The sequence below is a fragment of the Aotus nancymaae genome, unplaced genomic scaffold (genome assembly GCF_030222135.1).
Source record: "Aotus nancymaae isolate 86718 unplaced genomic scaffold, 86718_ANA_hifiasm-v0.15.2.pri h1tg000095l, whole genome shotgun sequence".
Classification (NCBI taxonomy): domain Eukaryota; kingdom Metazoa; phylum Chordata; class Mammalia; order Primates; family Aotidae; genus Aotus; species Aotus nancymaae.
In genome coordinates, this window is record NW_026988510.1 from 3,330,586 (window position 1) to 3,343,533 (window position 12,948).

General features: G+C 46.6%; 1 long non-coding RNA gene across 4 annotated transcripts; it reads right to left on the reverse strand.

The window, feature by feature from the left end:
* Nucleotides 1-414: 414 nt before the first annotated feature.
* LOC105726577 (uncharacterized) lies at nucleotides 415-8,059 on the reverse strand. 4 transcript variants are annotated; one of them, XR_002478619.2, is made up of 4 exons: nucleotides 7,951-8,059; nucleotides 5,690-5,944; nucleotides 2,377-2,517; nucleotides 415-1,892 (listed from the first exon to the last, which is right to left on the reverse strand). It is a non-coding gene; the product is annotated as an uncharacterized LOC105726577 (long non-coding RNA). The 4 variants fall into 4 exon arrangements; XR_010340003.1 differs by having other exon boundaries at nucleotides 415-1,406; nucleotides 1,494-2,517; XR_010340004.1 differs by having other exon boundaries at nucleotides 415-2,517; nucleotides 5,769-5,944.
* Nucleotides 8,060-12,948: the final 4,889 nt, after the last annotated feature.

Genomic DNA, 12,948 nt, shown 5'->3' on the forward strand with positions numbered 1-12,948 from the left:
ATCAGACACAGCCCTTTGCTTCAAGTAGTTCATAGTCTGTGGGGGAAACCCAGGGGGAAACAGATATTCTGGGGCATAACAATTACACAGTAATAATGATAATAATAAAATAGATATGTTTAGGCCCAGGGAAGGGCATTGCATGGGTGGTCTCTTTTGAATCTTGTAACAATCCTGGCTCTGGCTCTTAGCACTGGTGACAGGGGCCTCCCACTGTCCCGCCCCCATCCTGACCCACTCCTGTCCATGCCATTGAGACATGGAGTGGCCCCTGTGTCCTCCTGGTGACAGGCACTTGGAGGAGGTTTGAGTGAGGATGGTGCATGTCACATCTCAGCCAAGGCTTGTGTCATGGAGGTGTCCTTGCCCACTCCTTCCCCTTTCACTGGCAGATGCACAGAACAAGCCCCCAGGGTATGGCGTATTAATTTTATTGGGCCCTGGACCCTTCCACATCTGATGAAGTCTCTGAAACTATCAGAACAATGCTTTTAGATCTGTGAACTATGTAGGAGCAGAAACAAAATCTATGACACTGAAATATACAAACATATGCGACAACATATAAACATGCGTGCACTTCACCAGCGCATTCAAAAACAGGAATGTGACAGCCACTGCAATTTCAAATGACAGTAGACAGAGTTTCATGATATCCACAGCTGACGTGTGATGAGAAAATATCTGATTTCCACGGCCAGAAAGTTCATGGGTACTGCTAATACTACTGGCATCTGTTTCTGGCATTCATAACAGAACCAAAGCTCTATGTTAGTTAGAGGGGAGTGAAAATGAAGGTGTCTGTCTTTTCCATCCCTGTTTATGAACCTCCTGCGCTCCCTGTGGCCCCCAGAGTGTGGGTTATGAAATCCAGCTGGGGATGAGGAGCTCCACCGAGCAGGGGCACCTGGGTCCCTGAATCACACTGTCGGGGAGAGATTTGCCTTCCAGCCTAACCACATGCCTTTCCACCGGGTTCTCTGTCCTTGCTTGTGTGAATCCCAAGCAGCAAGTGGAATCATGGAAAAGTAACTCACAAAGTCTTGACTAAACATAACCAGTTCTCAGTTTTAAACTCAGCCCTGCAGCTAGTATTCGAGTGCCTCTCTCCACTCCAAATGGGTTTGTGTGCCGCATCTGCTATCAGTCATATTTCCTGAGGCATGCATTGATTTGAAGAAGCTCCAAACTATCCAGACTAACCGGCATATTTCTTCATGAGCAATCCAGAAATCTAACTTGATGGTGTAGGTGAAATTGCTTTGACTGCAATAGGAGAGGGAGGAAGGGAGAAGAGTTAATTTTCATGTATCACTGATACATGTTAGATGCTGTGCATTGCTGCTTCTCATACGCTGTCTCATTTACTGAGAAGCTGAAGATGCTGAGCTCTGGCACTGTGTGACCTAGGGAAATCACATCAATAGTTAGGGTGCAAGGAGAATATATCTAAATTGGCTTAAACACTAAAGGGGGTTTACCTGACCATGTACCTGAAAGTCCAGAGATAGGGAGGGCTTCAGGCTAGTTTGTTCCTGAGGTTGATGTTGTCACCAGGGTCGTGTCTCTCCCTCTCTGTGGCAGCTTCGCCTTCAGAATGATTTCCCATGTGGTTGTCAGGTAGCTCCTGACGGTACCTGGGGTTCCATGTTTCGCGTTTGCCAACAGCAGAAGAGGGAGGTCTTCCCATCACATCTAGTGGAAGTCCTGAGATCTGCTCTGATTTCCCTAACTTATGTAGCAACCTCATTCTTAAATCCTTAACAGTATCAAGGAAGACAGAGCATGTGGTTGTCTCAAACTGCTCCTGAGCCCACACAGACCACAGGACTGAAAGGTTCAGATTCCTATTAGGAATCTAGGGAGATAATAGACATTGAGAAGGCAACTAACTATAGCCACAGAAAAAAGAAAAAGTAAAAGAAAAAAAAAGGCATTAATAGCATCAAACTCTCCATGAGCAAATTGCCGTGGGCCAGCCCCAGCTGCATGGTCACCATGCTGTCCATTTACAGGCAACGTGTCTCACTTAATTCTCAACCCTCCCCAAGATGTGCAAACTCGTGTTCTCCCCATTTTGTACATGAGCAAACTGAGAGCCAAGAGGTTAGATACTTTGTCTAAGTCTAGGTATCTTGGCAGTGGCAAGTTTCAGGGAGAACTGAGTCCTACTGAGGGCTTCTTACTCCTGACAACCATGTAGAACTGCTTCTGTGGGTGCCCCGCCCCCCCAGCCTCAGTTTACCCATCTGTAAAATGAGTTGGGTTGGCTCTATCACCTCTAAGGGCCTCTACTTTTCCAAGTGACTAGGCCACCTGGATTACATTCTTCCTGGGAGACAGGAGCCTTCATTTCTGCCCTGGTTGGTCACTCACCTCCATGTGACCTTTGCCATCCAGACTCCCTGGGTCTCTGGATCCCTGATGATGCCACGCAGAAGTCCTGAGGTTGAGAAGATGTCCCTGCTTGTGGCTGTGGCTCCCGGGCACATGTACAGCATATTTCAGGTACACCTTCTGAAATGGATGAGGAAGATGAGGGAACATTTGTACATGTTCCTGAGCATGGGGGTGGAAAAAGATCCCTAGGAGAGAAGGCTTGCTGTCCAAAGGCCTAGACATGGGAAGGGAAGAACTCATCTTCAGCCTATTCACACATGGGCACAGGTTGTATTTTAACAGCTCTTTTTTCAAGTGAGCATTTGAGATCAAGAAAGATGGTCACCCCGCTAGTCAGTGGGTCAGTAGGGGATGTAGGAATAAGCAACTCCAGGCTCTTCTTTCCCCCAGAGTGCCAGGAGCCTCTGCTATGGCCAAGACATTGTGTTTCCCAATATCTGGGGCAATTCAAGGACACCGACTGGTGAAACAGAAAAACACTCTCCAAATCAGTGGGCCTTGCTTTCATCCTCACTGTAACCACGAGCACCAGGACAGACATCGGGCTGAGTGGAATTCTCATGCTTCAGTCACTGGAATAACCAAAATGCTTACTGTGCCAACTGGATTGTCACCAAAATATTTCTTTTTAGTGGACTTTGTTATCAAATGTTTGCTCACTGACAACCTGGCAGTTGGCCCAGACGTGCATGCGAAGCAGTCAATCATTAGAGCCAGAGTGGGCGAGGTGCTGATGGATGCTGAACAACAGCTCTGCAGGGGAGGCTGTGATCTGTGGGGCCTGCTGATGGCCGTGGTGTAAATGCTCTCACTGTGACCAGTTTTGTGTGTGGAGCCCGGGGAACAATCAGTCCTGAGGAGTAGGTATAAGGAGACTCCAGCACACCACGGCTTGAGGGGTGCATGATTTTTCATGCAAATGTGGACGCTTTGGAGAGTAATGGGGGACATTGTCGAGGTCCCTGCTGAGCAAAAGGCATAAATCAGGAGCTCCCCAGTCACCCTCATTACAGACCAGGCATCTGGTCACACCCATTACAGATCAGAGGGACCTTAGGGATCGTCTGTCCAACTCTCTCATCTTGCAGATGAGGAAACTGAGGCACCAAAACGGGGGATGACTTCCCCAAGAAGCTGGACCACATCACATAACATTACTATTGTAATGCCTTTATCAAGAGCACCTCACATGACAAAAAATAGGAGAAAAATCATACAGCTGGCTGCATCAGGGAGAGAAGGAGGGGCACCCCTGGATGCCACCAGAGACCAAGGCAGTCCCTCTGTGGCTCAGAGTCTGGTGATGGCTTCATTTTCTTGGGGGAAAAAATGTGAACTGGCTACACCTCCTGATCCATGAAATTGCAATTACCCTGAAGAGTCATTCATCACCTGCCCTTTTGAAGGTGGGAGGGATGGCATCTGAGGGTGCATATTTTGATGCACACACGGCTTCCCACAGTGATGCAGTGGGAGGGACTGAGGCTGAGGTGAGGAATCCCGAAAGCAGCTTCCCCTCTGCCTGGGCTGCACAGAGGTTCTTTGGCTCATTGCTTCTTCTCTCTGCACTTCACATTCTTTACTTAAAATATGGCTGTGGTTCAGAAGATGGGTTTTTGCCCACTTAGGGCATGTGCTCACCAATTTAAAAACTTTTCCACTTCCTACCACTCTCTGTTGTCCAATGATGCATTTTATTTATTTATTATTTATTTATTGAGATGGAGTCTCCCTCTGTCACCCAGGCTGGAGTGCAGTGGTGTGATCTCGGCTCACTGCAACCTCCACCTCCCAGGTTCAAGCAGTTCTCCTGCCTCGGCCTCCCAAGTAGCAGGATTACAGGTGCCTGCCACCACGTCTGGCTGATTTTTGTATTTTTAGCAGAGATGAATTTTCACCATGTCGGCCATGGTTGGCCAGGCTGGTCTCAGACTCCTGACTTCACATGATCCACCCACCTTGCCCCAAAGTGCTGGGATTATAGGCATAAGCCCCCATGTCTGGCCCTGCATTTCATTCTTTTAAGTTCTATGACTGGCACATGCCCTAAAGCTGTGTTGCCAGATTTAGTAAATTTAGTGTAAGTATGTGTTGTGTAGTATTTGGAACATACTTATATTTTAAAAGTCTTAATTTTTAATCTGAAATTAAAATATAACTGGGCATCCTGTTTTATCTGGCAATTTTACAGAAACATTTGATTTTGAGATTCCTAGACTAGAGGGTTTGTGAAGTATATTCCAGCTCTAAAAGTTCATAGCCATCAATTCCTTTAGTAATCTTGCTGGGTACCCGTGGCATATGTATTTCTGCTTTCTGGGAAATACCGCTGTAACCCCAATAAGCCCAGAGTCTATGAGGTTCAATTTCCAAAAACTGTTGCAATTCAAAGATACACAGTGTAAAGAACAAATAATCCAATTAAAAATGGGCAAAAGATATAAACAGGCACTTCTCAAAAGAAAACTTTCAAGCAGCCAACGAACATGTGAAAAAATGCTCCACATCACTCATTATCAGAGAGATCAAATCAAAACCACAATGAGATACCATCTCATACCAGTCAGAATGGCTATTATTAAAAAGCCAAGAAATAACAGATGCTGGTGAGGGTGTGGAGAACAGGGAACACTTACACATTGTTGGTGGGAATGCAAATTAGTCCAGCCACTCTGGAAAGGAGTTTGGAGATTTCTCAAAGAACTTAAAACTGAACCACCATTTGACCCAGCAATCCTATTATTGGGGATATACCCAAAGGCATAAAAATAGTTCTGCCAAAAAGACACGTGCATTCACATGTTCATGGCAGTTTTATTCACAATAACCAAGACATGGAATCAACATAGGTGCCCATCAGTGGCGGATTGGATAAAGAAAATGAGGTACATATACACCATGGAATACCATGCAGCTGTAAAAAATGAACGTAATCATGTCCTTTGCAGCAACATGGATGCAGCTGGAGGCCATTATACTAAGTGAATTAATAAGGGAACAGAAAATCAAATACTGCATATTCTCAGTTATAACTGCGAGCTAAATATTGAATATGCATGGACATAAAGATGGCAGCAATAGACACCGGGACTGCTAGAGAGAGGAGGGAGGGGTCATGAGCTGAAAAACTAGGTACTGGGTGCTGTGTTCACTTGTCTGGGCTGCAGGACCTTCGTATTCTAAACCTCAGCATCACACAATATACCCATGCAATAAGCCTGCACATGTACTCCCTGAATTAAAAATAAAACCAAAAGCAATTTTAGAGTTTCTCATATCCTTTCCTTACATTTCTCCAAAACCACAAAGGGATCTGGGCACACCATCCCCAACAGGAGACCTTTCCGCATCCACTTTGTCCTTCACACCTGCATACTGCACGAGGGCTACACTTGCTTCCAAAACTCCACTCTGAGTCACTCTTTCTTCAGCCACCTCATTCCTTTGTTATGTCATACGTCTGCCTCCTCATTAGCTGAAAAGACATTCCTTGAGGAAGAGGAGGGAGGCAGAGATGACCATTCTGGAATATTCTGTAGTGGCCCTAGGGGATAGAGGAAACATATAAACACATAAACACACCTATGTTTATAGTTTGTGTTGTTATCTGAGCATAGCAAAAACCACACTTCTGCCTTCAAAGAACTTAGTATGCACACAGGGCACAAGACACACCCAGTAAAACAAGTAGAACACACAAAGGCAGAACCATTACACGCCGGGATGCAAACACCAAATGAATCAAAACAAAGGAGGAAGTCAAGGTGCCCTGGAACGGCAGAACCGTTTTCTTGAAAGGTCTTATAGCAGATGCAGATGCTGTCAGGTACTGCCCTCGCCCTCACCACATCCAAACCCGGCACCTGAATCCCACTGGCTGAGGGCTATCTAAAGCCCCTGGAGTGCCAGGGCATCCCTATACCCAGAGCAGTCTTGAACCAATGTCAGGTGAGAGCTGGTGTATAAATACTCCAGCTCCCTCTCCTTGGGTGGGATAATTCTGAGGTCTGTGCTGTGTGATTTCCTAATGCTTCACGCTGACCTGAGGACATCCCCCTTACACTGGCTCCTCCCCTTTCCTGGGTCGTGTCCTCACTTGTCCACTCCCTACTGCTGTTTCCTGGGGATCACCTCCCAAATAAATATTTGTGCTGGAATCCTTGTCTCAAGGTTGCTTCTGAGGGCCCCGAACAAGAGAAGCACCAGCACTCCGAAGGACTGGCAGAGCTCAACTCTGAAGTCAGAAGAGGATGCCAGTGATGGACACCTAGGTCTAGGAAAGACCCCAGAAATTTGCTTGAAGAACACATTGTGGGTAGGAAGAGTCCTTGGTTAATTCCTGCCCCTTTCAAAAACTCAATGACCCAGTACTTTGGGAAGCTGAGGTGGGAGGATTGTTTGAAGTAAGGAGTTCAAGACCAGCCTGGGCAACATAGTGAGACCCCATCTCTACAAAAAATAAAAAAAAGTAGCTGGGCATGAAGGTGCACTCCTGTAGTCCCAGCTACTCAGGAGGATTGCTTGAGCCTTGGAGTTTCAGGCTGCTGTGAGCTATAATTGCACCACTGTACTTCAGCCTGGGTGCTGGGTGACAGAGTGAGATCTTGACTCTAAAAAGAAAAAGAGAAAGAGAAAGGAAGAGAGAAACAAATTTTTAAAATGTCAAAATAGAAACTTAAAAAATGGCAGGAAGGAAGGAAAGAAGGAATGAAGGATAAAAGAGAGAGAAAGAAATTTTTAAAAGGTCAACCACCTGATTGAATTAGATGCCTTCAGTTTTACAGATGGAGCAAAAGGGCTCAGAAGGACTAGTGACATTTTCTCACAAACAGGGTCACCCATTTCTCTTCCTGGTTTTGCCAGCTCCCTTTCGGGTTTATTTCCCAAAGGAGAAGCTGGAGTCACCCAACACAGCCCTCTGACATTGCTGACTGATGGGCACTGTCTGAAGCATTATCATAACAGTAATGATAATAACGTGTCCCTAGGAGCACTCCCTGTGCCTGGCACTGTACAAAGCACTTTACATCTTCAAAGCACCCCATCTTCATGGCCACATGATGCAGTAGCTTTAATATCCCTGCTTTACATATGATGAAACAAAACACAGAGAGGTTAGCTGACTTCCCCAAGGCCAGAACTCACACCCAGGCAGCCTCGTTCCAGACCCCACACTCTGGAGCGCATACAAGCCATAACTGATCTAGAATAAAACACAGACAACCGAGGGAGTGCATTCTTAACTAGCCCTTTCTAGATGCAGCCTCAGGCACAGCTAGCCAAAGACCAGGTGCCAGGCTGCATCTTCACTGGATGGGTGGGTTAACCTCAGAAGTTATCAGAGGTTAGTCAGTGGTTCAAGATCTCTTGTTTCAAACCTCTTTGCTCTAGAAATACATCTGGAGAGATTTCTTACACATTCTCTACTATTTCCTAGTTTATCCCAGAAAGAAAACTCACGAATATGGAGGGTAACAAGCTCTACCCCTTATGCCTGCTAAAATTTAGCAACCCAGAATCGGGGGTGGGAATTCACACCACAAACCTCACCTGGCATCTTTTAGGGATGCATTCAGGCTGCTTCTCATTTCACCCACATCTTTCCACCCGCGGCTGGTGAAGAACAGGAAGAACACAACATGGTACATTTTTAAACCGTCTGACCGTGTAATCAACCGATAACGTGTTCACTTGGAGCCCGCCTAACACACTGGCCAGCCTTTCATCATCATTTCCCAATCACCAAGTAGACTGCCCAGCTGGCCACTGCCTTCCCGGAAGGCTTCTGGGGCAATCTCAATGCAATGTGCGAACTCGAGAATCTTTGTAAGCATTTTGCTCACACAACTTGGCTTTCTTTGGAACTTGCAGCTTGCTTCTGCTCAGCTGACCTCAAAATTGCCCGTGTCATGGCGATGTGCTTGCAGGCTGTGACTGCGGCTCCATGCTGGAACTTTTAGCTGTAACCCCCGCACACCGACTGAGAATACTGAACACGATGCTGGGATGAACGGAGGAAAGCTTTGGATGCTGAGAAAATGGAGCAGCTCAGTGACTTCCCCATTCAACTGGAGGGGGTCCGTGGGGATCAGAAAAAACAAGGCTTGAGTGGTTTCCTTTTTCCTGAGCTAATGCCCACAAGCTTATTCCATCGGACCCTTGTGATTTGAGATGGTTCATGCTAGCACCTTTTGGAATTCCAGCTTTCATGAGAATTGGAATGGAAAGAACCCTGAAATGTCCTCTTGTTGCTGGGAGCCATGGACACGTCTTCTGGAGAAAGGTGTGTAAGGAGCCTAGATGTGAAAGCAAAGTATTCTACTCCCTGCTCTCAGTCCGGAAGGAGTTCTGCCCCCTGGAAGTCCCCCATGATGAAGAGGAGATGACAGGAAGCAAGGTGGGGGGAGCCTGAGAAGACCCCCAAAGTGGGGGCCACCATGGGATGCTCTGGACGCTCTGTGACCTGGACCGGTTATCTTCCCTCTCTGGTTTAGGTTTGCTTGTCAGTAGTAATAACAGCAATGACAGCAACAATCATAATTGCTGAATATGAATATGAATAGTCCTCCCTCCCTGTTTGCACAAGAGCACTCGTGTGCCCATGTCATTATACAGAAATATGCTCATTATAACCTCGTGAGGTAGACATGAGCATGAACCCATTTTTACAGATGAGGAAACTGAGGTGTAGGGATGTGAAGTAACTTGCCCATGTGGGCGACAAAGCTGGGATTGGAACCAGGTAATTCAACTCCAGACCCATGTTCTTCACCACAAAGCTATCCCGCCTACCTTGTGAAATTGGGATTTGAGCTGGAGCTGGGCTTCTCAACCTGGAGTGACTTAGGCAGTGGGTTTCAGGCTGTGAGCCTCTGAAGTGGACTGAAATGTTAATAGACACATGCATTTCTTCATGTTCATAGATTGTGCTAGATTCTCAGAAGGGTTCCTAACGCCCCAGTAAGATCATGAATCCAGAACCACCAAGTTGGGAACCTGAGAACCTCTCACCTCCCAGCATAGAAAACTTCTCCCAGTTCCCCTGCGTCTTCATGACCTACTTCTTGTTCTGTCCCCCAGAAAAGAGCAGAAGAAGGGGAAAAAAAGCCTTCTGCAGCCCTGGGAGTACCTTCTCCTGGGTGTGTTTCCTCATTCTGATTTTCCATGTTAGTGTAGCAGATGCTGTGCTGGCTCAAAGCAGGGACACTCAGGTTTCCATGTGGTAAGAAGAATCTGCAGAATTTGCCTTAAAAGAATGCAAGTCTCCTTTCATTCTCATGGAAGTAACAGGTATTTATGACTGCGATGCAACCAGTCTCAGAGCCACCCCGAGAAACACCGCCTAATGGAATCTCCATGCCTCAGGACAGAAGCCGAGCAGTCTCGCCTGCCCGCACCGAATTGCCCCACAGAGCACCCCCTCCTTGTCAAAGCCGGCGACGCTCCAGGCTTCTGGTGCAGACAATGTGGTCACCACATGCACGGCACCCAGCGAGCGGGGATGCCAAGCAAATGTTATTACAGCGATAACAGTGATTCTGCTTAGGATAACAATGATGGAAATCTGTATTAAACGACTTGAAACTGCTGATGCCTTTCCTTTTCCCCACTCAAAGAGAAGAAAGGGATGTGAACGTGTCACTTGAACCGGCAGCTGTGGTTCATCTGGACTCCATGGTTCCTGCTCTCGTCTTTATTAGTAGCATTGTTTTAAAAAAAATGAGTAAGTTTGGAACCACCAGGTGTTTTGAATTTTTATCTTGTTCAGTTGCTTACATGAGGAAATTCAAATAGAGACCAATGCATTAATCAAAGCCCAGTGGAAGGAAAGTGCTGCTTCTCTCCCAGGTGGGGGGCTCTTTGTCCTCCCTGGCAGGATCCCCCCAGTTCTGGGTCCTGGCTGCAGTTCCAGCCCCGGCCACCAGGAGTTGATCTCCGTAGCGTTATCTGTGCAGTTCCTTCGCAGTCCTCCTCCGAGTCCTCGGTGACTTCAAGCAGCCACAGGCTTTCTTCCCCCTCCCTGCTAATCCCAAAGGAGGGCAGGTTCAGTGTGGCTGCCCCCGGCCGGACTCACAGGCCCTTCCTGGCTACTTCTGCTGAATCCACTTGCCCTGTCAGTCTGGGACAGAAAGAAGAGAAAAACGAGCTTCAGCCTCAAGGGGATGGCCAGATCCCCCAGCAACCCTCCAGGCTCCAGGGTCTCCTTCTGGCACCTTGCAGTCTCAGCGCCAGCCACTGAACACCAAGGGTGTTGTTCCGTGGAGGATGCCAAGTGCGGCTTGAAGCCTGAATTAGCCCCGTGGAGGGGGTCTTCCTCCCCACTTATACCATGAGGTCCAGGGAGCGTGGGCAGCTTACCCAGGGGGACCACAAGAGCCCACATGCAATTTGGTGACCCCCTCTTCCTCCGCCCTTTGGCCACCTCTAGCTATTAGAACAGGATACCATTGACATTTATTGCAAATATACAATATCAAAGGTGCAGTGACAAAATAGAATGATATTTCTATGTAGCCAGGAAGAAAAATTGAGAAAATATCCATTTTACCAGGAAAATTCTGTCCCCTTCCCCACAACCGTATAGACTGCAGGGTGGCCCTTCCATAGTCTTTCTTATCTCTGTAGAAATCTGGGCAAGGGCAGAGGATGAAGTGAAGCCCGGCTTTTTAAGTGTTGCTTTGGTAGCTTTGAGGAAACGGGTTTGTGCAGGAGGTGGAAATTAACTAAAATGAGGTGGAGGATTACGAGGGGATTTTACCTACTCAGGCAGTCCTGAGAAGAGAGGGGTGACTTCAGCGAAGGGGCACATGCTGAGCCTCCTCTCGGGGGGAGAATCAGACTTAAGAAGCCACTTGCTGATAAGGGTTAATCCATGGCTAAATTCAACAGTACCAGAAGTAATTAACATTCCTTGACTCAGTTTCCCTTTGGCTGCACAGCACTTACTTGGTGAACAAAAATCTCCATTTGCTGTAATGAGCCCATCAGCCTAAGTCTTTGAGTTTTGCGCTGTTTTTCTGGAGCTCCTCTGACCCATGGGGCTGGGTTTCAGCCACTGTGATAGCTGAGCGTGTAGCAGAGCCCCAAGGAGGGGGCCCATCTCCCATCCTTTTCCACTAAAACAGATAATCCTGAGCCACAAAAAAAGTACTGCGAGCAGCAGAATGCACTGTTAAGGGATTTTCTCAGACAGTGTCCAAAACAAAAAAGGAATAAGAGGCCATTTACATGGATTAGGACCCTGTGGATGTGGAAACAGGGTTTTTAGTTTCTGTTTTCCTGTTTTTTCTTTTTAATTGACATCATCCCTTGATAGTCCCCAAACAGACTCTAACTTCCTTATCTTACTGGAAAACTCTAAAATGGAAAGGCAAAAGAAAATTCCAGAATGCAAAATTTCTGGAACACTCAAAAATAACAATTCATGAAAAATAACAAAGAAATTGAAGACTAAAGTGGGCTCATGTGCAAGACTTAGACGGAGGCCCGATTTAGCACACTTTGAGTTTTGCACCTTGGTGAAGCACTTAATGTGTCTGGGAAAAGACAGCTGGGGGTGGGGAGGGCCGTATGCTGGAAAATGAAACCTTAGCTGACGTGAAAATAAAGAAGATGTTGTGCCTTTCAGGTTATTTTTAAGCTTCTCTTTTAAATGAATGAATTTTTTTTTACAGCGCCTGATTCCAGATTATCTTCTATAATTGCATTATCCTGAGATTTACCAGGATAAAGTGACCCAGCTTAGCTGGAATAATCAATAGCAGTTGTAACAACAACCACATGTGCAGGCTTTCTTCCTTCGCGCCTACTTCCTGGCTCCCTTCAATATCGGGACAGGGGCAGGACGTCTCCCGCAGCCCGGCACTCCTCTGTGAAATTACAAATTGCCAGTATTTCTCCCAGCCTGGTTTCATCTGATTCAACACATGGACCTGTCACCAAATCCCCTAATAGCTGTTACCGGGGCAAAACTTCTTGATACCCAGCTTGAGTTTTCCTTTGCTCCCTTCATTCATTCATTCCATTAATCCAAATTACACTGCCTGGTACCTCGGAATAAGTTCCTACTTCTTGGAAGGAAAAGATTTTTCTCTGTTGGTCCACACAGATCACTTATTACATCTTAATTCCAGATGGGAAATATCAATACACGGTATTTCAGTTTACCGGAGGCCACTGTGAGTCAGAGTTAAGGAGAGACGTGGAAGAGATCTGTGAATATTGAAACAGAAAAATGATGTCTGTAGTCCTAATAGCTGCCACCACACCCAAGTAAGGCGCATGGAAGCACGTACACCCTTGGGGGCTTCCTTTACCCTCACTGTGACCTTACGAGATAGGAATTAGTGTTATCCTTACTTTAGGTTGACAATACCATAGGTTGGTGCAAAAGTAATTGTGGTTTTGCCATCTTTTTTTTTTTTTTTTGAGACACAGTTTTTCTCTCTTGTTGCCCGGGCTGGAGAGTACAGTGGTCCAATCTCGGCTTACTGCAAACTCCGTCTTCCAGCTTCAAATGATTCTCCTGTCTCAGACTCCCAAGTAGCT